Source organism: Myotis myotis, unplaced genomic scaffold, assembly GCF_014108235.1.
Source record: "Myotis myotis isolate mMyoMyo1 unplaced genomic scaffold, mMyoMyo1.p scaffold_m19_p_25, whole genome shotgun sequence".
NCBI classification, from domain to species: domain Eukaryota; kingdom Metazoa; phylum Chordata; class Mammalia; order Chiroptera; family Vespertilionidae; genus Myotis; species Myotis myotis.
The window spans coordinates 939,448-966,678 of NW_023416330.1; positions in this window are offsets into that span (position 1 = coordinate 939,448).

Sequence of the window (27,231 nt, forward strand, 5' to 3'; positions counted from 1 at the left end):
ATGCGTGTTTTCAGGTGAATTCTGCTCATCAGGACTTTGGGTCCATGGCCCGGCCTTGAACAGGATACTCAGGGTAGTCTGCATGCTGCCGAGTGCCCTCCAGGCCTACAGGCTGGGGAGAGGGCAGAGATGCAGTGGAGGAGCTCGTGGGAGACGCGGGCAGAGAGGTGCACTGCACTGAACGCACCCTCCCTCCTGCGAGTGCTGGTGTGAGTTCAGCAGCTGCAACAAAAATGCCACAGACGGGTCGGCTCACCAGAGACATTTCTCACAGCCTGGCGGCTGGAAGCCCAACATCAGGCGCCAGCAGGTCCCCAGTCTGGTGGGACCCCATCTGTTCACACACGAGCCTCCTCACGCCCTTGCCTTGTCCCCACTGGGCAGCAAGGGGGAGCTCTCGGGGTCTCTCCTAAGGGCACCGATCCCATGATGAGGGCTCCACCCTGCTGACCTAGTCGCCTCTCAAAGGCCCACCTCCTAGGTTTCAGCATGAACTTGGGGGAGGGGCACAGTCCACAGTGGCGATTCCTGATGAAGAAGAAAGGAGAATGAAGAGGGTATTCATGTGTCCCGCCCGCCCTGCTGGGCCTGGAGGCGGCTTCGCAGACCTGAGTGCGCCCTGCGCGCTTCCCGGGCTAATGAGCTGCTGCTCACGGGGGAGGAACCTCCTGTCTCCTGGGAGATGCTGCTTGTGAGCTAATTTGAATGATTACATTGTAGCCCAGGTTCATGGGCAAGGTCTGCAGCAGAATTACTCCCGTTGTCATGGTTTCATTTCAGGTTAATTTCTCGTGGGCACATCTGAGACAGGCAGTGACAAAAATATATCCAGCTCCCAGCCGTGTGGCTGCTGGCAACAGATACCTGGTAACTTCCAGCTTCGGGTTTTCCTCTGCGGAGTCGCTAGGGAGCACCCACCTTTACGTTTACTCGCTGCAGCCCATGCTTCCCGGGAGTGCCTTGTGTGGTGGGATGTCCCCAGCATTCCTGAAAAGCCGCAAGCTCCCCGACTCTGTTTGGTGCACACAGAGGTCACCCCAGCTCCTTTAACATGGGACGCAAACCTTGTCATTGTTCCTGAGTGACTCAGGGCTCCTGTGGCGTTGCAAGGAAAGCCGGAGCCACAGCCAGGCTGCGAGGCTCGGCGCTGCCTACTGCCCCAGCAAACCCACCGTCCTGCTCCATTGTCTGTGACCCCTGTTTGCTTTGAAATTGTTGTGGTGGGACGAACACCTCACATGAGATCTACCCTCCTAGCAGGCGTTTGCGCCGGGGCAGCTTGCCTTGCTGGACTGAAGCCCATCCCCTGGTCAGCACCTCCCGCCTCCCCCGCGCCTGCCCACTCTGCCACGCTCTCTCCGAGTGTGGCTCCCGGGGCGCTTGGGCAGTGCAGCAGCCGCCGGTGTCCTTCTGACTGCTTGCTGCACTCAGCACCCTGTCCTCTGGGCTCATCTCCAGCACCATGTGGCAGATTTCCCTTCCTCTGTGACGGAATGACATTCCATTGTGTGTAACACTGTTCCCACAGCTCGGCTACTGTGGAGGCGCTGCAGGGAACGGGAGGTGCAGGTCTGGGTTGCACGTCATGTGGGTAAATACCCAGAAGTGGGACCATGGGGTCAGATGGTTGTTCTATTTTATGTTTCTATCCACACTGAGGGATCCATCCGCACTGTTTCCTCAGTGGCCGCACCAGCCTCACTCCCCCCAGCAGTGCATGCGTGGCCGCACCAGCCTCACTCCCACCAGCAGTGCATGCGTGGCCGCACCAGCCTCACTCCCACCAGCAGTGCATGCGTGGCCGCACCAGCCTCACTCCCACCAGCAGTGCACATGGGTCCCTCTCCTCCACATCCTCACCAGCGCTTGCCCGGAGGCGTCTTTTCTGTTTGACCTTCAACACGCCTCACTCTTTTCCTGACCGTGCCCGGGCCAGCTCCCCTCCCTGCCCTCTGTGCAGCAAGCTGCCTCTCCTCCTCTGAGTTGCTTTCTCAGGAAGGACTTCCTGGCATCCTGGGTACCGTGCTCTCAGCCCCTTTCCTCACTGAGGGGTCAGTGTCTGGGCAAGTTGCCCACCTCAACATGGTCTTTGCTTTTCGTATCTGTAACTACTTCCCCAGCGAAGCGTGCAGCCTGGCTCTAAGAAGGGGCTTGGTAAAGGCTAGTTTGATGAAACAGTCCATCGAAATTTTGCATTTCTAAGTTGAAACAGGTTGTGTTACTCACTTTATTGTCCGCCTTGTAGATGCTGAGATCATGGGTGACCAGCTCCTCACGGGGGTGTTGGATGACTTGCAATTCTTCACGTGAAACTCTAATCATCATCATCATCATCATCATCATCATCATCATCTTCATCTTGTTGCCGGAGTTGGCAGGTGAGGGGATAGTTAGTCATCATGGCACCGCAAGTGGCCACAGCTTAAGAAGTCTGTCTGAATGGATGTGTTTAAACTTGTAGGCTGCCATTGACATGAAGGGAATCCCAGGATCAGTGTATTAAACAAACTGGAATTCAGCTCCCTGGACAATTCTGCAGGGGTTCCTAGTGGAGGGACAGATGGAACACAAGCTCCCCCGTGGGATGTGGGTGTTGATAAAGGGGACACAGAATTTCCTTTGAGCCACAGCCATTACTGACGGGGCTGCCTTGCTCCCGTTCTGCAGCCCGGAAGCGACCTTCTGGACAAAACCGAGACGTCGGGCATCCACAGAGAGTGGGGGATGCTGCCGGCAGGAGTGTGTTGAGGGACAGGTCTGCGAGCTCCCAACGGTCCACACACACCCGCCCCAGCACCAGTGCGGCTCACAGCCACTGCCTTTTTCTTTTTCATGGTTAGGGCCTGTGCTTCTTAAAGTTGAATTATTGACTGAATAAAGTTACTTAGTTAACTCATCCATATTGGGCCAGGCCAGCGTAGGTTTTGGATAAACGGATGTGAATTTTCATGGTCTCCCATGACTGATTTGGACTGACGAAGAGACACTGTGATCTTGTGAGTTCCCGGTGGACTGTGCGAGCAGGCGTCACGGGGCTGAAGGCACCCTGCGGTCTGTCAAGCTGACGCTGCCCCAGGACAGGGGTCTTGGGTGTTGACCCGAAAGGTAATATGGGGATGGAGGTGGCATCCATGAAGCGAGCAAAAACTTACTTTTCAGAGGTCTGGGTCCAGTGCCGGGCACACCCAAGCTTTGCTGTGTGGTGCTCACCACTCAGCACCGAGACCACTGTCCCTGCTGTAGACCCGGGTCCACTCAGCCCACTGACCATTGTCCCTGCCACAGACTCGGGGTCACTCAGCCCAGTGACCATTGTCCCTGCCACAGACCCGGGTCACTCAGCCCACTGACCATTGTCCCTGCCGTAGACCCGGGACGCACGTGCAGAATATTGCACCCCCACGTGTATATGAGGATAGATCCCCACTCATTCCAGGCCTGAGGCAGTTGCAGCAAATGGAAACCCTGCCACGGGAAGTGACCTTATAGAAATGGAAGGGGGAACCTGTAACCAAGGGAAAGAGCCCGGATAGACCCAAAGCTGCAGAGATGCGGGAACTCAGCCTCTGGTCCCCGGACACAAGAGAAGGAGGGCTGAGACCGAGTTTCCATCACAGCAAGGAGGACATTTCTTGGGGAGAAGCAGACCCTCCGGGGGAAGCGGAGGTGACAGTCTCTCACTGTGGACCTTGTAGCTCAGGCCCCGAGGCGAGCGCAGTGTCAACCCCCACACCTCTCACTTCTTCATGTCCCTGTTGTTTGCTGAAGGCTCGGGAGGGACAGTTTCATAAGGCGATTCTTACCCTGATCCTAATAGAGCCTGCGGCTTGGGGAGCTGACTCTGAGAGACCCCAGGGCCAGCACCCCATCTCCCAGTGGCTGCCCTCCGTCCACGGCTGGTGGTCTGTGTGCTCAGGGGGGACCCTGCCCCTGGGGACCCCACAAGACTCAGAGAGAGGACCTGGAAAGTGCTTTAGAAACTATAAGGCACTAAAGAAGTCACCCACTAGTCTTAAACTCTCCTTAAAGACCTCTACTTCTTGAGAGGGACCCAGACAAGGACACCTTCCCCCCCGCTGTGCCACAGGGGTCATGTGGTCCCTCGAGAGCACACAGTTTAGAATCGGGAGTTCCCAGCAACGGCTTGGCCAATAGGAGGTCAACAGCGCATTTCCCGACATCCCGTTACCGTCATTCTCTACGTCTGAAGAAGAAAGGCATTTCCATTTACAAAACGAGATTTGCGACCATGTGGACAGTCCCCTCTGGAAGGTAAATGGCATGAGGGCAGCTGTCTGTCTGTCTGTCTCCCTGTCACAGGGCAGGGACCGGAACAGGACAGCAGGACTCAGCACGCCTGCCGGCAGATGGGGAGCACCGCAGCAGAGAGACACGGGTGCTCAGGAGGAAAGCGTCAAGCATGTTTGATGGTTATTATTATGAAACCCAAACCCTCAAGGGTGAAAACAAAAGTAAACGGAGCCGGGATTTCTTACTGAAACTCTACGGGGATCCCCAGAAAGCTGCTAACACACAACACCAGTGATTGGTATTGTTAGTTCCTAATTTTGCATGAACGCCACTGTAAACGTTTAAAGTCTCTGTAAAGAGATGAGGAAGACTATCTTATAAGCAGGGAAATTTAAATCCATGCTTGTAAAAACGGTTTAAATCCTTCAAGTGAATCTTTGGGTGACAGATAATTGGCCGTTTGCCTAATTTTTTGTATGGAGTGAACTGGATGCCAATGGACACAGGTGTGCCTGCGTCTCCTCTCACTTCCAAGCCCGGCTTTGGCAAGGAGGCCACATTGTTGCATAACAAGGCTGCTCTTCCCCTTTCAGGTGTAGCCTGAAGTCTTTTCAGTGGTTGCATGTGAAACCCTTTGTAAGGAGCCGAATGCTTTTCAGAGCCACATTGCTATCAAACTGTGCTTTCGGAGAAACCTAAGGATTGGAAACTTGTCTGCGTGCGTGCATGTGTGCATGTGTGTGTGTGTGCGTGTGTGTGTGTGTGTTTGTGTGCTGGTTTTCTGTTGAGTGTGTGTATTGGATGTGTGTGATTTGCTGGTTCTGTGTTGAATGTATGTGTTTGTTGTGTCTGTGTTGGTTATGTGTTGAGTGTGTGTATTGGTTGTGTATATGTGTTGGTTGTGCGCATTGGTTGTGTTGAGTGTTGGTTGTATATGTATTGGTTATATGTTGTGTGTATTGATTGTGTATGCATGTTGGTTGTATGTTTAGTGTGTGTGTTGGTTGTGCTGAGAGTGTGTGTTGCTTGTGTGTATTGGTTGTGCTGAGAGTATGTGTTGGTTGTGTGTATTGGTTGTGCTGAGTGTGTGTGTTGGTTGTACTGAGAGTGTGTGTTGGTTGTGTTGTGTTGGTTGTGTGTGTTGGTTGTGCTGAGTGTGTGTGTTGGTTGTGTGTATTGGTTGTGCTGAGTGTGTGTGTTAGTTGTGCTGAGAATGTGTGTTGGTTGTGTTGTGTTGGTTGTGTGTGTTGGTTGTGTGTATTGGTTGTGCTGAGTGTGTGTGTTGGTTGTATGTGTGTTTGTTGGCTGTGAGTGAGTCACAGGAACATTAGGCTTCCTGTGTACGCAGTCACCCTGCCCCATTTTCTCCCTCATGCTGGAACTCACATGACCAAATGGTCTTTAATGTTCTATTCAGGGTATGATGCTAAGCCCAAAAGGTTCAGCTTGAGAAGCATAATAGTCTATCACCTAATGGACCTTATTTAAATGCTATCACTCAAAAATACTGAATTATCATTATCATTATTATTATTATTTGTTAGTCCTCACTCAAGGATGATTTTTCCATTGATATATTTTTTTAGAGAGAGTGAAAGGGTGCGAGGGAGTGGGGGAGATTGAAATAGAGAAACATTGATATGAGAGAGACACATTGCACTTGCCCCAGAGCTGGAAATCGAACCCATGACCCTTTAGCGTGCAGGCCGGTGCTCTAAGCACTGAAATACCAGCTAGGGCGTTTTTGTTGTTGTTAAATTATTATTTTTAAACATAAACTGCTACCCTCAGTTTTCTCTAGACTCTGTGATTGAGCTTTTGAAGTAGAGGACTTTTTACTGTCAAGTTAGCAGCGTTGGCTATTAGGTATTTGTTTAGCCTGCCTAGTGTTTGCAACCCAGTGTATCCATTATCCCCAGCTTTGCCACATGCGCACTCGATGGACACACTTTCCAACAGTTTACTCAGATTGCTGATAAAAGCACAGAGCCCTTGGCGCGACAGCCTCCAGGAGCACATCCATCAGTGTGTGATCAGCCACGTGGCTGACGTATTGTAGGGGATTTCTTCCCAGGACCTCGGCTGAAATTAGGAATTGATAGAACAGATGCTTTGCTGTAAATAGAAACCCAATGGTTTGGGCAGATTGCTTTTCTGCTTAGTCCATTGTGATGAGCTCTTGGGCTAATCAATGGGACTTGTAATAACTATCCTATGTTTCTGCTCAGGAAGAAGGAGGAAGCTTGTGCTCATCACTCATTGCCCTAAAGGCAATAGCTTTGATGTCCCCCTCCCCTCCCAGGGTTTGAAGCTCGTAGGAAACCAGAAACCCCTCAACGTGGCCAAGACACCTTCAGGTGCTGCAGGAGGCTTCTAAGGAGAGATCAGATCTGAGGAGCCAGTTGCTAATGGGCAAAGCAAACCACTGAGGGCAGGCTGAGGCACTTTCTAATTATAACTGAGCTGGGCAAGTTGAGATCTTTGTGCAACACGAAGAGACAGACTTACGCTTCTTTGCAGCCTCAGAACTACATTTGGGAATACTCCCGGTCAGGTTAGTGAGGAAGTAAAAAAGCACGCGAGTCCCGTCGGGGGCCCGTGGGGGCCCATGTTGTTGGGGCTCCATGTCCCGCATCAGACGCCTCGCATCTCAGACAGCAAGACTGGGGCAGAGTGTTCAGCTGAGCTTTACCTTGCCTGACCCGCTGCTTATGTAACGCAGACAGAATGGCCTCATTTCTTAGCTCATTTTCAGGATGATCTGCATGTGAGAAGCAGAGGGTGGGGAGTGGGGAAAAACTCACAAGCTTAGAGAGGCCCTTGGTAGGAAGGAGTCTTTTTTTAAAATTTGATTTTATTGGGGACAATGGTTAATAAAATTATACAGGTTTTAGGTGTACAATTGTACAGCACATCATCTGTATACTGTACTGTGTTCACCACACCAAATCAAGTCTCCTTCCATCACCATGTACCCCCCTTACCTTCTGCGCCCCCCTCCCTCTGCGATCACTGTACTATGCTGTGTCCACGAATCTTTCTTTTTTCTTTGCTTAATCCCTTCACCTTCTCACCCAGCCCCACTCCTCCTGAGTGAGTCTTGCATTTGCCAAGTGAAGAGGCTCTCCCTCCCCCCGAGGCGGGCCGCACAGTGTGTCCAAAGCAGGATGACTCTCCTTCAGGGCTCAGTCCTCTTTCCCAGAGGCCCCTGGAGGGTCGTCACACACACAGGATGGAAAGGGACTGCCTCCAGGTGGGACCCTTTCCTTCCCCGGATGGATGCAGCATTTATAATCCTTGTTCTGGGTGTGTTTCCTTTCCGTCTCTCCTCCTGTCAGACCATGAGCCTCTCCTGTCAGGGGTCAGGCCTTGGTCCACACATAACTGTCCACAGCTCCTCGCAGGCTGCCTGACCCATAGCAGGTGCTGAACTTTAAACCAAAGTTGAATTTACATTTTTTTTTGTGGAGATCTGAAATGAAAATTGTTGTTCTGCCACCAACATAATTTTTATTTTTTTAAAAAAATATTTTTACTGATTTTTTTACAGAGAGGAAGGGAGAAGGATAGAGAGTTAGAAACATTGATCAACTGCCTCTTGCATGCCCCCTACCAGGGATCGAGCCCTTGACCGGAATCGAACCCAGGACCTTTTAGTCTGTGGTACGACACTCTATTCATTGAGCCAAATCAGTTAGGGCTGCCTCCAACATTACACCAAGAACTCCTTCTCATGCATCATGTGGGTGGCTGGGTAGGGAATCTTTAGGGTCCCCACATTGAACTAAAACCAACAGGCGTGTAGGACTTGGAGCCTCCCCCCGCCCCCATGGGGCTAACAGCTTCTGGTGGTGGGGAGATCCCAGCAGAGGAAGGGGCAGGTGCTTGAGGAGTCTGCGGTCCAGCTGAGGGGCCTGGATCCACCACACCACAAGCTGTGACAGTGGCAGCTATGGGCTCATGTGGACCAGGAAGGTGACGGGCCTTCAGGCAGGAGAAGAGATCAACGTGCTCGAAGCCTTGAGTCCTGGTTTGGAGAAATGGTTGTTTACAATTAGGTCTCGAACAAGCCTGCCCCTGGGTGTGCGCCCTGACCTGCGCTTGGCCAGCTCTCTGTGTGCAGGTGGGTGGCAGTGAGGGGTGTTGGCTGGACGTCGAGCGAACTTGGCCGGGAAGGTGAGGACATGTAGGGAGTCCAGTCAGAGCCACGAATGGAACGGCGGGTGAGCCCAGTGCAGCGCCTCCCTTGGCGTCTCTCTTTTCAAAGAGAAATAAACAAGAATCACAAGCAGATAGTTTCTTGAACATCAACTCTGTATTTTGGTCCTTTGCCCTGAGAGCCTAGGCCAGTGATGGCGAACCTTTTGAGCTCGGCATGTCAGCAATTTGAAAAACCCTAACTTAACTCTGGTGCCGTGTTACATATAGAAATTTTTTGATATTTGCAACCATAGTAAAACAAAGACTTATATTTTTGATATTTATTTTATATATTTAAATGCCATTTAACAAAGAAAAATCAACCAAAAAAATGAGTTCGCGTGTCACCTCTGACACGCGTGTCATAGGTTTGCCATCACTGGCCTAGGATGATATGGCTTCAGGGAAAGGTGGCTGCTCAGGGCTTGGGTGCTCATGTCCACCTCACTGTGCGCATCAACCTGGCTGTGTGGCTGAGGCCCCGGAGCCATCGGGGCCTCCTGGTGCCCATCTTTGCACAGACCTGAGTTTCTCTGCAGTGTCTGTCAGGGGCATCAAGGGAATGTCCTAGTCTTGGGGCAGCAGTGGACGAGCTCTCTCTCTCTCTCTCTCTCTCTCTCTCTCTCTCTCTCTCTCTCTCTCACACACACACACACACACACACACACTACAGGGACCCTCAAACCCTCTTTGTTGCTGTCGGAGGCCTCATTCCTGCTGGGGCATTTATATTGGAGTCATCCAGGGGCTGCGCTGATAGCAGATCTACTGGGTTGCCTAAAATCAGGAAAAACCAGAATTAGTGGTCGCTGGAGTGGCTGCAGAGCAGCAGCTGTGGGAGGTCAGTCACACACAGAAGGACAGTCATGGGCGGGGCAAGCGCCTGGGAGAGAGACCTTTAAGGACAGTGTGATCCGGGCATCCAAGGGCAGACTAGTGGGAGGTGCATAACAGAGAATAAGGTGAGAACCCCCTATATTAGGACCAGGGCTCCTGACGGGGACCCGACCTTATGAACAAGGGACTTGAGCAGCCGTCACTCAGCACGAGCAGCAGGACCAGGCCGTCAGGAGCCCCTGGAGGTATGCACTGAGCGGTCCGAGGTCAGGTCATCCTAGCTCCTGGGCCCCAGGTGGCCAGGCAGCTGCAGCCAGGAGGGGGAGGCAGTGCATTCGGGATTGGGAGACAGTTGTCCCTAACATTAGTGATGAACACCAGTTCACAGTGTCAGCAGTTTTAGGCAATTCAAAGGGAAATGGCTTCTAACTTGAAGGGTGGATTCAGGGGCCAACAAGGCCAATTTGGGTGAGGCCCTGTCCCCTCCCCCGGCCCCTGTGGCCTGTCACATGGTCTTATTCTGCCTGGTCACAATGCTGCCTGGACATTGGCGGTACAAATTCCTTTACCACATTGAGACAAAATTACAGTCATGCCCAAGGAGAAACACTCACTCCATCTAGCTTAGGTGAAACAGGCCAGGTTCCTGTGAGCTCCCACGGTGATGGCCCAGGATTCCCTGCTAAGGCAATAACAAGAGCTGGGCAGTGTGACAAGTCCCCTGCTTATTCTGGGGCTGACACAGCCCCTCCTGAAGGGCCTGCCTGAGACTCTTGGTGAGGAGGTGTCACGCTTTGTTATAGATGTGTCCATGGTGGTTGACTTGACTTCTTTTTTTCATCATAGATTTGCTTACAAGCAGTGAGTGCACCAGGAACAGGCCTCTCCACCAGTGAAAACCTTGTGGTGTTGGGGTCCATGTTTTCAAACTTTTTTTTTTATATTTTACTAGAGGCCTGGTACACAAAAATTTGTGCACTGGCGCGGGGGGGGGGGGGTGTCCCTCAGCCCCACTTGTGCCCTCTCACAGTCTGGGACCCCTCGGGAGATAACGACCTGCTGGCTTAGGCCCTCTCCCGCGTGGCAGAGGGCAGGCCCAATCCCTAGGTGCAGCCCCTGGTCGGGCTCAGAGCAGGGCCGATTGGGAGGTTGCGATGCCACCCTCAGTCACGCTCAGGGTAGGGCCGATTGGGGGGTTGGGGCGCAGCCCCCTGTCACACTCAAGGCAGGGTCGATGGGGAGGTTGCGACGCCACCTCATGTCAAGCACAGAGCAGGGCGTGATCAGGGGGTTGGGGAGCTCCCCCCTGTCACGCACAGAGTAGGGCCGATAGGGGAGTTGGGGCACTGCCCCATGTCACCCACAGAGCAGGGCCGATCAGGGGGTTGGGGCACTCCCCCCTGTCACACTCAGGGCAGGGCCGATGGGGAGGTTGCGTCTCCACTCCTTCACACACAGAGCAGGGCCCATGGGGGGTTTGGGGCGCCACATCCTGTCACACACAGAGCAGGGCCGATCAGGGGGTTGAGGCGCCTTCCCCTGTCAGGAACAGAGCAGGGCGGATAGGGAGGTTGTGGCCCCACCCCCTGTCACACACAGAGTCGCAGGGCTATCAGGGGGTTTGGGCGCTGCCCCCTGTCACGCTACTCCAGGGGCCAGGAGGCCTCACGGCTCCACTGATCCCAGTGCTGGGAGGCCTCGCGGCTCCGCTTGACACAGGGCAGTGAGGCCTCGCTGTTCCGCTGATCCTGGTGCTGGGAGGCCTCACTGCTCCACTGATCCCGGTGCTAGGAGACCTCGCTGCTCCACTGATCCTGGTGCTGGGAGGCCTCGTGGTTCTGCTGATCCTGGTGCTGGGAGGCCTCGCTGCTCCACTGATCCCAGTGCCGGGAGGCCTCGCAGCTCCGCTTGACACAGGGGCAGTGAGGCCTCGCTGCTCCACTGATCCCAGTGCTGGGAGGCCTTGTGGCTCCACTGATCCCGGTGCTGGGAGGCATATTACCCTTATACTATATAGGATAGAGGCCTGGTGCACAGGTGGGGGTGGCTGGTTTGCCCTGAAGGGTGTCCTGGATCAGGGTGGGGGTCCCGCTTGGGTGCCTGGCCAGCCTGGGTGAGGGGATGATGGCTGTTTGCAGCTGGTCACACCCCCTTCAGGGTGGGGGTCCCCACTGGGGTGCCTGGCCAGTCTGGGTGAGGTGCTGAGGGCCGTTTTCAGGCTGGCAGGTGACTGAAGCTCCCAACCTCCCCTTTTTTTCTTTTTTATTCTGGGATTTATTTACCTTCTATGGCTGTCACTGGAGCTGAGAGCAGGCTTTAGCTCTGAGGCTCAGCTCCAGCTCTGAGGCCTCGGCTGCTGAAAGCAGGTATCTGAGTTTGTTTGGCTTCTATAATTGAAACACTGTTGCCACTCCAGCTCAGCCGGCTGGCTGAAAGCATGGGGTTTGTTTAGCTTCTAAAATTGCAACATTGTTTCTTAGACTGAAGCTCAGAGGCCGGCAGCGGCAGGCGGGGAACCTTGGCTTCCTCCTTCACTGGAGCAAGCAAGCCTCCTGTTTGCTTCAGCTGCCTGGCTGCTGGCCGCCATCTTGGTTGGCAGTTAATTTGCATATCGCCCTGATTGGCCAATGGGAAGCATGTCGGAGGTACGGTTAATTACCATGTTTGTCTATTATTAGATAGGATTGATTTTTTACAGAGAGGAAGGGAGAGGGATAGAGTTAGAAACATCAATGAGAGCGAAACATCGATTCAGCTGCCTCTTGCACACTCCCTACTGGGTATGTGCCCGCAACCAAGGTACATGCCCTTGACCGGAATCGAACCGGGGACCCCTCAGTTCACAGGCCAATGCTCTATCCACTGTGCCAAACTGTTCAGGGCTCAAAATTCTTAAGGAGCTCATCAAGGTCTGCAAAGTCTCCTGCGGAACTCCCAGTGCATTCCCCTGGGCCCCTCTCCTTTTCTTTCTCCTGCAGTTTCCCTTTCTCTCATCTCTTCTTCAGCTTCACGTGCCTGTTCCAGTTCCAAGAACTTCACATTTGTCCCTTACTAGGACCAACCTCTAAGAGCACCTCAACGTCACCCACATCCACACCTGGTTTAAGTGGTTTGACATCTCAAACACAGTCTCGTGCTTGGTTGTCATCTTTGCACTAGAAGTTACAATGGTTATGACGTTACAATGGCTATGATGTTACCATGGCTATGACATTAGATTGGCTATGCCATCATGATGGCTATGATGTTACAATGGCTATGACATTACAAATGGCTATGACATCACACTGGTTATGATGTTATAGTGGCTATGATGTCACAATGGCTATGACATTATAGTGGCTATGACGTTAATATGGCTATGAGGTCACAATGGTATGAAGTGTGCCATCACGATGGCAATGATGTCACAATGAGCATGAAGCCACAATGGCTATGACGTGACAATGGCTATGATGTTACAATGGCTATGATGTCACAATGGCTATAATGTCACAATGGCTATGAAATTATAGTGACTAAGACATTAATATGGCTATGAAGTTACAATGTCTATGATTTGACAATGGCTATGCCATCATGATGGCTATGATGTCACAAAGGCTATGCTATGACATAATGGCTTGATGTTATAATGGTTATGACATTACAATGGCTATGACGTTACAATGGTTATGATGTCACAATAACTGATGTTACGATGGCTATGCCATGATGATGGCTAGGACCTTACAAAGGTTACGATGCCACAATGGCTATGTTATAATGGCTATGACTTTAAAATATCTAGGACATAATAGTGGCTATGACGTTACAAAGGCTGTGACATTATAGTGGCAATGACTTTACAATGGATATGACGTTACAATGGCTTTGCAGTTACAGTGGCTATGATGTTACAATGGCAATGACGTTATAGTGTCTATAACATTATAGCGGCAATGACATCACAATTGCTATGACTTCATAATGGCTATGACGTTATAGTGGCTATGATGTTATAATAGCTATGACATCACAATGGCTATGACATCATAATGGCTAAGACGTTAGAGTGGCTATGACATTACAATGGATATGAAGTTACAATGGCTATGGAATCACGATGACTATGATGTTACAATGGCTATGTCGTCACAATGGCTATGATATCACAATGGCTACAAGACACAATCGCTTTGACGTTGGAATGGCTATGACACTATAGTGGCTATAAGGTTACAATGGATATCACGTGACAGTGGCTAGACGTCACAATGGCTATGACGTTACAATGGTTATGACTTCACAATGGCTATTACAATAGTGGCTATGATGTACAATGGGTATGACATCACAATGTTTATGACACTATAGTGGCTATGACCTTACAATAGCTATGACGTCACAATGGCTATGAAGTCACAATGGCTATGACATCACAATTGGTATGATGTCACCATGGCTATGACTGTTATGGCTATGACCTTACTATGGCTATGAAGTTACAATCGCTATGCCAACATGATAGCTATGATCTCACTATGACTATGATGTCACAATGGATATGACGTCACAATGGCTATGACATTATAGTGTCTATGAATTTAAAGTGGCTATACCATCATAATGACTATGACGCTACAATGGCTATGATCACACATTGCCTATGTTATCACAATGGCTATGATATCACAATGGCTACAAGTCACAATCACTTTGACGTTGGAATGGCTATAACACTATAGTGGCTATGAGGTTACAATGGCTACCATGTTACACTGGCTATGACGTCACAATGGCTATGGCATTACAATGGTTATGACGTCTCAATGGCTATTACAATAGTGGCTTTGATGTACAATGCGTATGACCTCACCATGGTTATGACACTCTAGTGGTTATGACCTTAATGTAGCTATGTCACAATGGCTATGGCGTCACAATGGCTATGGCGTCACAATGGCTATGGCGTCACAATGGCTATGACATCACACTTGGTATGACGTCACCATGGCTATGACTCTGCTATGGCTATGAGCTTACTATGGCTATGAAGTTACAATCACTATGCCAACGTGATAGCTATGATCTCACTATGACTTTGATGTTACAATGGATATGAAGTCACAAAGGCTATGATGTCACAATGGCTATGACATCTCAATGGCCAGACGTTACAATGGCTATGAGGTCAAAATATCAATGGTGTTATAGTCGCTAGGACTTTAAAATGTATATGCCATCATGCTGACTGTGAGGCAACAATGGCTGTGATGTTACAATGGATATGACGTTACAATGGGTATGACACTATAGTGGGTATGACGTTACAATGGCGATGTCATTACACGGGATATGACGTCACAATGGCTATGACGTCACAACAGCTATTACGTCACAATTGGTATGACGTCACAATGGCTGAAATGTTACAATGGCTGTGATACTATAGTGGATATGATGTTAAAATGGCTATGTCATTACAGGGGCTATGATGTCACAATGGCTATGACGTCACAATGGCTATGATGTCACAATGGCTACAATTCACAATGTCTTTGACGATAGAATGGCTATGACACTATGTTGACTTTGACATTACTATGGCTATGACTTCACAGTGGCTTTGTCATCACAATGGCTTTGAAATTACAATAGCTATGCCATCACAGCGGCTACTATTTCACAAGGGCTATGTCGTAACAATTGCTACAAACCACAAAGGCTATGACGTCGCAATGGCTATGACATCACAATGGCTATAATGTCACAATGGCTATGACATCACAATTGGTATGACGTCACCATGGCTATGACTCTAATATGGCTATGACCTTACTATGGCTATGAAGTTACAATCACTATGACAACGTGATAGCTATGATCTCACTATGACTATGATGTCACAATGGCTATGATGTCACAATGGCTATGACATCACAATGGCTATGATGTCACAATGGCTATGACATCACAATGGCCAGACGTTACAATGGCTATGAGGTCACAATATCTATGATGTTATACCAGCTATGATGTTAAAATGTCTATGCCATCATGGTGACTGTGATGCAACAATGGCTGTGATGTTACAATGGCTACGATGTTACAATGGCTATGACACTATAGTATGTATGACGTTACAGTGGCTATGATGACATAATTGCTATGCCGACATATAGGCTATGAAAACATAATGGCGGCGTCCTCACAATGGCTATGAAGTCACAATGTCTATGACATTATACTGTCTATGACCTTAACATGGCTATGCCATCATAATGACTATGATGCTACAATGGCTATGATCATACCATGGCTATGATATCACAATAGCTATGACATCACAATGGCTATGAGGTCACAATGGCTAAGATCAAAATTGTCAGACTTTACAATGGCTATGAGGTCACAATATCTATGATGTTATAGTAGCTATCACGTTAAAAGGACTGTGCCATCATGATGACTGTGATGAAAAAATGGCTGTGATGTTACAATGGCTATGATGTTACAATGGCTATGATACTGTAGTGGGTATGATGTTACAATGGCTATTTCGTTATATGGGCTATGATGTCACAAAGTCTATGACGTCACAACGGCTATGACGTCACAATGGCTATGACGTCACAATGTTTGTGATGTCACAATTGGTATGGCGTCACAATGGCTATGATGTCACAATGGCTACAAGTCACAATGAATTTGACGTTAGAATGGATATGACACTATATAGACTTTGACATTACAATGGCAATGACGTCACAGTGGCTTTGACGTCACAATGGCTTTGAACTAACAATAGCTATGCCATCACGATGGCTACTATTTCACAAGAGCTATGTCATAACAATTGCTCCAACACACAATGGCTATGACGTCACAATGGCTATAATGATACAATAGCTATGATGTCACAATGGCTATGATGTCACAATGTCTATGTTGTCACAATGGCTATGACATCACAATTGGTATGACGTCTCCATGGCTATGACTCTGTTTGGCTATGACCTTACTATGGCTATGAAGTTACAATCGCTATGCCAACATGATATGTCTGATCTCACTATGCCTATGATGTCACAATGGATATATCACAATGGCTATGATGTCACAATTCGTATGACATCACAATGGCTATGATGCCAAAATGGCTATGACATCACAATGGCTATAATGTCACAATTGCTATAATGTCACAATGGCTGTGACATCACTATTGTGATAACGTCACAATTGCTATGACGTCACAATGAATATGAAGTCACAGTGGCTAAGACATCACAATGGCGAGATGTTACAATGGCTATGACTTCACAATATGTATGACATTATAGTTCCTATGACAATATACTGTCTATGACGTTAAAGTGGCTATGCCATCATAATAACTGTGACGCTACAATGGGTATGATCATAGAATGGCTATGATATCACAATGGCTATGACCTCACAGTGGCTATGACGTCACAATGTCTATGACGTCACAATTGGTATGACGTCAGAATGGCTGCGATGTTACAATGGCTATGATACTATAGTTGCTATGACGTTACAATGTCTATGTTGATACAGGGGCTATGATATCACCATGGCTATGACGTCACAATTGGTATGACGTCACAATGGGTATGATGTCACAATGGCTACAAGTCACAATGAATTTGACGTTAGAATGGATATGACACTATATAGACTTTGACATTACAATGGCTATGACGTCCCAGTGGCTTTGACGTCACAATGGCTTTGAACTAACAATAGCTATGCCATCACGATGGCTACTATTTCACAACGGCTATGTCGTAACAATTGCTCCAACCCACAATGGCTATGACGTCACAATGGCTATGACGTCACAGTTTCTATGACATCACAATTGCCATGACATCACAATAGCTATGATGTCACAATGGCTATGACATCACAATTGGTATGACGTCTCCATGGCTATGACTCTGCTTTGTCTATGACCTTACTATGGTTATGAAGTTACAATCGTTATGCCAACGTGATAGCTATGATCTCACTATGACTATGCTGTCACAATGAAGACGATGTCACAATGGCTATGACATCAAAATGGCTATGATATCACAATGGCTATGAGACCACAATGGCTAGACGTTACAGTGGCTATAAGGGCACAATATCTATGATTCTGTAGTCGCTATGATGTTAAAATATCTATGCCATCATGATGACTGTGATGCAACAATGGCTGTGATGTTACAATGGCTATGACACTATAGTGGGTATTACATTACAATGGCTATGGCGACATAATTGCGACGCTGACACAAAGGCTATGACAACACAATTTCGGTAACCTCACAATGGCTATAAAGCCACAATGGTTATGACACTATAGTGGCTATGACCTTAATATAGCTATGACTGCTATGTCTATGACCTTACTATGGCTATGAAGTTTCAATTGCTATGCCAACGTGATAGCTCTGATCTCACAATGACTATGATGTCACAATGGCTATGATGTCACAATGGATATGAAGTTCCAATTGGTATGAGGTCACAATGGTTATGATGTCAACATGGCTATGACATCACAATGGCTATGATGTCACAATGGCTATGACACCACAATTGTAATGACGTCACAAAGGTTATGATGTAACAATGAATATGATGTCACAATGGCTAAGACATCACAATGGCTATACGTTACAATGGCTATGACTTCACAATGTCTATGGCATTATAGTGGCTATGACGTCACCATGGCTATGACTGCTATGGCTATGACCTTACTATGGCTATGAAGTTACAATCGCTATGCCAATGTGATAGCTCTGATCTGACTATGACTATGATGTCACAATGGCTATGACGTCACAATGGCTACGACGTCACAATTCGTATGACATCACAATGGCTATGACATCACTATTGTGATGACGTCACAAGTGCTTGGATGTCACAACGAATATGATGTCACAACGAATATGATGTCACAGTGGCTTAGACATCACAATGGATAGATGTTACAATGTCTATGACGTCACAATTGGTATGATGTTACAATGGCTATGATGTCACAATGGCTGTGATGTCACAATGTCTATGATACTATAGTTGCTTTGACGTTACAATGTCTATGTTGATACAGGGGTTATGATATCACCATGGCTAGGACGTCACAATTGGTATGACATCACAATGGCTATGATGTCACAATGGCTACAAGTCAAAATGAATTTGACAGAATTGCTATGACACTATATAGACTTTGACATTACAATGGCTATGACGTCACAGTGGCTTTGACGTCACAATGGCTTTGAACTAACAATAGCTATGCCATCGCGATGGCTACTATTTCACAACGGCTATGTCGTAACAATTGCTCCAACCCACAATGGCTATGACGTCACAATGGCTATAATGATACAATAGCTATGATGTCACAATGGCTATGAAGTCACAATGTCTATGTTGGCACAATGGCTATGACGTCACAATGGCTATGGCGTCACAGTTTCTATGACATCACAATTGGCATGACGTCACAATAGCTATGATGTCACAATGCCTATGACAGCACAATTGGTATGACGTCTCCATGGCTATGACTCTGCTTTGGCTATGAGCTTACTATGGTTATGAAGTTACAATCGTTATGCCAACGTGATAGCTATGATCTCACTATGACTATGCTGTCACAATGAAGACGATGTCCCAATGGCTATGACATCACAATGGCTATGATATCACAATGGCTATGACATCACAATGGCTATCGTGTCACAATGGCTATGATGTCAAAATTGCCATGATGTCACAATCGGTATGACGTCAGAATGGCTGCGATGTTACAATAGCTATACTATAGCTGTTATGACGTTACAATGGCTATGTTGTTACAGGGGCTATGATATCACAATGGCTATGACGTCGCAATTGGTATGACGTCACAATGGGTATGATGTCACAATGGCTACAAGTCACAATGAATTTGACGTTAGAATGGATATGACACTATATAGACTTTGACATTACAATCGCTATGACGTCACAGTGGCTTTGACGTCACAATGGCTTTGAACTAACAATAGCTATGCCATCACGATGGCTACTATTTCACAACGGCTATGTAGTAAAAATTGCTCCAACCCACAATGGCTATGACGTCACAGTTTCTATGACATCACAATTGGCATGACGTCACAATAGCTATGATGTCGCAATGGCTATGATGTCACAATGTCTATGTTGTCACAATGGATATGACATCACCATTAGTATGACGTCTCCATCGCTATGACTCTGCTTTGGCTATGACCTTACTATGGCTATGAAGTTACAATCGTTATGCCAACGTGATAGCTATGATCTCACTAAGACTATGCTGTCACAATGAATACGATGTCACAGTGGCTATGACATCACAACGGCTATGATATTACAATGGCTATGACATCACAATGGCTATAATGTCACAATGGCTATGATGTCAAAATTGCCATGATGTCACAATGGCTATGACATCACTATTGTGATGACGTCACAATTGCTATGATGTCACAACGAATTTGATGTCACAGTGGCTAAAACATCACAATGGCTAGACGTTACAATGGCTATGACTTCACAATATGTATGACATTATAGTTCCTATGACATTATACTGTCTATGACGTTAAAGTGGCTATGCCATCATAATGACTGTGACGCTACAATGGGTATGATCATAGAATGGCTATGATATCACAATGGCTATGACCTCACAATGGCTATGACGTCACAATGTCTATGACGTCACAACTGGTATGACGTCAGAATGGCTGCGATGTTACAATGGCTATGATACTATAGTTGCTATGACGTTACAATGTCTATGTTGATACAGGGGCTATGATATCACCATGGCTATGACGTCACAATTGGTATGACGTCACAATGGGTATGATGTCACAATGGCTACAAGTCACAATGAATATGACGTTAGAATGGATATGACACTATATAGACTTTGACATTACAATGGCTATGACGTCCCAGTGGCTTTGACGTCACAATGGCTTTGAACTAACAATAGCTATGCCATCACGATGGCTACTATTTCACAACGGCTATGTCGTAACAATTGCTCCAACCCACAATGGCTATGACGTCACAATGGCTATGACGTCACAGTTTCTATGACATCACAATTGGCATGACATCACAATAGCTATGATGTCACAATGGCTATGACATCACAATTGGTATGACGTCTCCATGGCTATGACTCTGCTTTGGCTATGACCTTACTATGGTTATGAAGTTACAATCGTTATGCCAACGTGATAGCTATGATCTCACTATGACTATGCTGTCACAATGAAGACGATGTCACAATGGCTATGACATCACAATGGCTATGATATCACAATGGCTATGAGACCACAATGGCCAGACGTTACAGTGGCTATAAGGGCACAATATCTATGATTTTGTAGTCGCTATGATGTTAAAATATCTATGCCATCATGATGACTGTGATGCAACAATGGCTGTGATGTTACAATGGCTATGACACTATAGTGGGTATTACATGACAATGGCTATGGCGACATAATTGCGACGCTGACACAAAGGCTATGACAACACAATTTCGGTAACCTCACAATGGCTATAAAGCCACAATGGTTATGACACTATAGTGCCTATGACCTTAATATAGCTATGACTGCTATGTCTATGACCTTACTATGGCTAAGAAGTTTCAATCCTTAAGCCAACGTGATAGCTTTGATCTCACTATGACTATGATGTCACAATGGCTATGATGTCACAATGGCTATGATATCACAATGGGTATGATGTCACAATGGCTATGACATCACTATTGGGATGACGTCACTTTTGTGATGATGTCACAATTGCTATGATGTCACAATGAATATGATGTCACAATGGCTAAGACATCACAATGGCTAGATGTTACAATGGCTATGACTTCACAATGTGTATGACATTAGAGTGCCTATGACATGACAATATCTATGACATTAAACTGTCTATGACGTTAAAGTGGCTATGCCATTGTAATGACTGTGACGCTACAATGGGTATGATCATAGAATGGCTATGATATCACAATGGCTATGACGTCAGAATGTCTATGACGTCACAATTGGTATGACGTCAGAATGGCTGTGATGTTACAATGGCTATGATACTATAGTTGCTATGCCATTACGATGGCTATGTTGTTACAGGAGCTATGATGTCACACTGGCTACAAGTCACAATGAATTTGACGTTAGATTGGCTATGACACTATATAGACTTTGACATTACAATGGCTATGACGACACAGTGGCTTTGACGTCACAATGGCTTTGAACTAACAATAGCTATGCCATCACGATGGGTACTATTTCACAACGGCTATGTAGTAAAAATTTCTCCAACCCACAATGGCTATGACGTCACAATGGCTATGACGTCACAGTTTCTATGACGTCCCAATTGGCATGACGTCACAATAGATATGATGTCACAATGGTTATGACATCACCATTGGTATGCCGTCTCCATGGCTATGACTCTGCTTTGGCTATGACCTTACTAAGGCTATGAAGTTACAATCGCTATGCCAACGTGATGGCTCTGATCTGACTATGACTATAATGTCACAATGGCTATGACGTCACAATGGCTATGACGTCACAATTCGTATGACATCACAATGGCTATGATGTCACTATGCTATGACATCACTATTGTGATGACGTCACAATTGCTAGGATGTCACAACGAATATGATGTCACAGTGGCTTAGACATCACAATGGCTAGATGTTGCAATGTCTATGACGTCACAATTGGTATGACGTTACAATGGCTATGATGTCACAATGGCTGCGATGTCACAATGTCTATGATACTATAGTTGCTATGACGTTACAATGTCTATGTTGATACAGGGGTTATGATATCACCATGGCTTGGACGTCACAATTGGTATGACATCACAATGGCTATGATGTCACAATGGCTACAAGTCAAAATGAATTTGACAGAATTGCTATGACACTATATAGACTTTGACATTACAATGGCTATGACGTCACAGTGGCTTTGACGTCACAATGGCTTTGAACTAACAATAGCTATGCCATCACGATGGCTACTATTTCACAACGGCTATGTCGTAACTATTGCTCCAACCCACAATGGCTATGACGTCACAATGGCTATAATGATACAATAGCTATGATGTCACAATGGCTATGAAGTCACAATGGCTATGACGTCACAGTTTCTATGACATCACAATTGGCATGACGTCACAATAGCTATGATGTCACAATGCTATTGACAGCACAATTGGTATGACGTCTCCATGGCTATGACTCTGCTTTGGCTATGAGCTTACTATGGTTATGAAGTTACAATCGTTATGCCAACGTGATAGCTATGATCTCACTATGACTATGCTGTCACAATGAAGACGATGTCCCAATGGCTATGACATCACAATGGCTATGATATCACAATGGCTATGACATCACAATGGCTATAGTGTCACAATGGCTATGATGTCAAAATTGCCATGATGTCACAATGGCTATGACATCACTATTGTGATGATGTCACAATCGGTATGACGTCAGAATGGCTGCGATGTTACAATAGCTATACTATTGCTGTTATGACGTTACAATGGCTATGTTGTTACAGGGGCTAGGATATCACCATGGCTATGACGTCACAATTGGTATGACGTCACAATGGGTATGATGTCACAATGGCTACAAGTCACAATGAATTTGACGTTAGAATGGATATGACACTATATAGACTTTGACATTACAATCGCTATGACGTCACAGTGGCTTTGACGTCACAATGGCTTTGAACTAACAATAGGTATGCCATCACGATGGCTACTATTTCACAACGGCTATGTCGTAATAATTGCTCCAACCCACAATGGCTATGACGTCACAGTTTCTATGACATCACAATTGGCATGACGTCACAATAGCTATGATGTCGCAATGGCTATGTTGTCACAATGGCTATGACATCACCATTGGTATGACGTCTCCATGGCTATGACTCTGCTTTGGCTATGTCCTTACTATGGCTATGAAGTTACAATGGTTATGCCAATGTGATAGCTATGATCTCACTATGACTATGCTGTCACAATGAATACGATGTCACAATGGCTATGACATCACAATGGCTATGATATTACAATGGCTATGACATCACAATGGCCAGATGTTACAATGGCTATGAGGTCACAATATCTGTGATGTTGTAGTAGCTATGACGTTAAAATATCTATGCCATCATGATGACTGTGATGCAACAATGGCTGTGATGTTACAATGGCTATGACGTTACAATGGCTGACACTATAGTGGCTATTACGTTACAATGGCTATGGCGACATAATTGCTACACTGACACAAAGGCCTTCACAACACAATTTCGGTGACTTCACAATGGCTATGAAGTCACAATAGTTATGATGTCACAGGCTACGACATCACAATGGCTATACGTTACAATGGCTATGACTTCACAATGTCCATGACATTATAGTGTCTATGACGTTAAAGTGGCCATGCCATCCTAATGACTTTGACGCTACAATGGCTATGATCACACAATGTTTATGATATCACAGTGCCTTTGATATCACAGTGGCTACAGGTCACATTCTCTTTGACATTGGAATGGCTAAACACTATAGTGGCTTTGATGTTAAAATTGCTATCACGTTACAGTGGCTATAACATCACAATGGCTATGACATTACAATGGTTATGACCTCACAATGGCTATTACATAGTGGCTATGATGTACAATGGGTATGATGTCAGAATGGTTATGACACTATAGTGGCTATGACCTTAATATAGCTATGAATGCTATGGCTAAGACCTTACTATGGCTATGAAGTTACAATCGCTATGCCAACGTGATTGCTCTGATCTCACTATGACTATGATGTCACAATTGATATGATGTCAACATGGCTATGATGTCACAATGACTATGATGTCACAATGGTTATGACATCACAATTTTTATGACGTCATAATGGTTATGTCTCAATGAATATGATGTCACAATGGCTAAGACATCACAATGGCTAGATGTTACAATGGCTATGACTTCACAATATCTATGGCATCATAGTGGCTATGACGTCTCCATGGATATGACTGCTATGGCTATGACCTTACTATGGCTATGAAGTTACAATCGCTATGCCAACGTCATAGCTCTGATCTCACTATGACTATGATGTCACAATGGATATGATATCACTATTGTGATAACGTCACAATTGCTTTGATGTCACAATGAATATGATGTCACAGTGGCTAAGACATCACAATGGCTAGTCGTTACAATGGCTATTACTTCACAATATGTATGACATTATAGTGCCTATGACATTATACGGTCTATGACGTTAAAGTGGCTATGCCATCATAATGACTGTGACGCTACAATGGGTTTGATCATAGAATGGGTATGATATCACAATGTCTATGACGTCACAATTGGTATGACCTCAGAATGGCTGCGATGTTACAATGGCTATGATACTATAGCTGCTATGACGTTACAATGGCTATGTTGTTACAGGGGCTATGATATCACAATGGCTATGACGTCACAATGGCAATGACCTCACAATGGCTATCACGTCACAATGGCTTGACGTCACTATTGGTAAGACGTCAGAATGGCTACGATGTTACAATGAATTTGACGTTAGGATGGCTATAACACTATATAGACTTTGACATTACAATGGCTATGATGTCACCGTGGCTTTGACGTCACAATGGCTTTGAACAACAATAGCTATGCCATAACGATGGCTACTATTTCACAAGGGCTATGTCGTATCAATTGCTCCAAACCACAATGGCTATGACATCACAATGGCTATGAAGTCATTTTCTATGACATCACAATTGGCATGAAGTCAAAATAGCTATGATGTCACAATGCCTATGTTGTCACAATGGCTATGACATCACAATTGGTGTGACGTCTCCATGGCTATGACTGCTATGGCTATGAATTTACTATGGCTATGAAGCTACAATCGCTATGCCTACGTGATAGCACTGATCTCACTATGACTATGATGTCACAATGGATATGATATCACAATGGCTATGATGTCACAATTCATATGGTTATGATGTAAATATGGCTATGACATCACAATGGCTATGATGTCACAATGGCTATGATATCACAATGGATATGACATCACAATTGTTATGACGTCACAATGGTTATGAGGTCACAATGAATATGATGTCACAATATCTATGGCATTATAGTGGCTATGAAGTCACAATGGCTATGACATCATAGTGTCTATGAAGTTAAAGTGGCTATACCATCATAATGACTATGATGCAACAATGGCTATGATCACACAACGGTTATGATATCACAATGCCTGTGATATCACAATGGCTACAAGTGACAATCGCTTTGACGTTGGAATGGCTAAACACTTTAGTGGCTATGAGGTTACAATGGCTATCATGACATCACAATGGCTATGACGTTACAATGGCTATGATGTCACAATGGCTATGACATCACAACAGGTACGACGTAACAATGGGTATGATGTCACAATGGCTATGACATCACAATTGTGATTACGTCACAATTGCTCTGCTGTCACAATGAATATGATGTTACAATGGGTAAGACATCACAATGGCTAGACATTACAATGGCTATTACTTCACAATGACTATGGCATTATAGTCGCTATGACGCCACAATGGCTATGACATTATAGTGTCTATGAATTTAAAGTGGGTATACCATCATACTGACAATGACGCTACAATGGCTATGATCACACAATGGTAATGATATCACAATTCCTTTGATATCACAATGGCTACAAGTCACAATCGCTTTGACGTTGGAATAGCTATAACACTATAGTGGCTATGAGGTTACAATGGCTATGATGTTACAAAGGTTATGACATTGCAATGGCTATTACACTAGTGGCTATGAAATACAATGTGTATGATGTCACAATGGTTATGACGCTATAGTGGCTTGACCTTAATATAGCTATGACTGCTATGTCTATGACCTTATATGGCTATGACGTTACAATCGCTATGCCAACGTGATAGCTTTGATCTCACTATGACTATGATATCACAATGGCTATGATGTCACAATGGATATGAAGTCACTATTGGTATGACGTCACAATGGTTATTATGTCAACATGGCTATGACATCACAATAGTTATGCTGTCACAATGGCTATGACGTCACAATGGTTATGATATAACAATGGCTATGACGTCACAATTGTTATGGCGTCACAATGGTTATGATGTCACAATGAATATGATGTCACAATGGCTAAGACATCAAAATTGCTAGACGTTACAATGGCTATGACTTCACAATGTCTATGGAATTATAGTGGCTATGATGTCACAATGGCTATGACATCACAATTGGTATGACGTCACCATGGCTATGACTGCTATGGCTATGATCTAACTATGGCTATGAAGTTACAATCGGTATGCCAACGTGATAGCTCTGATCTCACTATGACTATGATGTCACAATGGATATGATATCACAATGGCTATGATGTCACAATTCGTATGATGTCACAATGGCTATGATGTCAAAATGGCTATGACATCCCAGTGGGTATAATGTCACAATGGCTATGATGTCACAATAAATATGATGTCACAGTGGCTAAGACATCACAATGGCTAGACGTTACAATGGCTATGATGTCAAAATGGCTATGACATAACAACGGCTATGACATCACAATGGGTATGATGTCACAATGGCTATGATGGCACAATTGCTATGATGTCACAAAGGCTATGACGTCACAATTGCTATGATGTCGCAATGAATACGATGTCACAATGGCTAAGACATCACA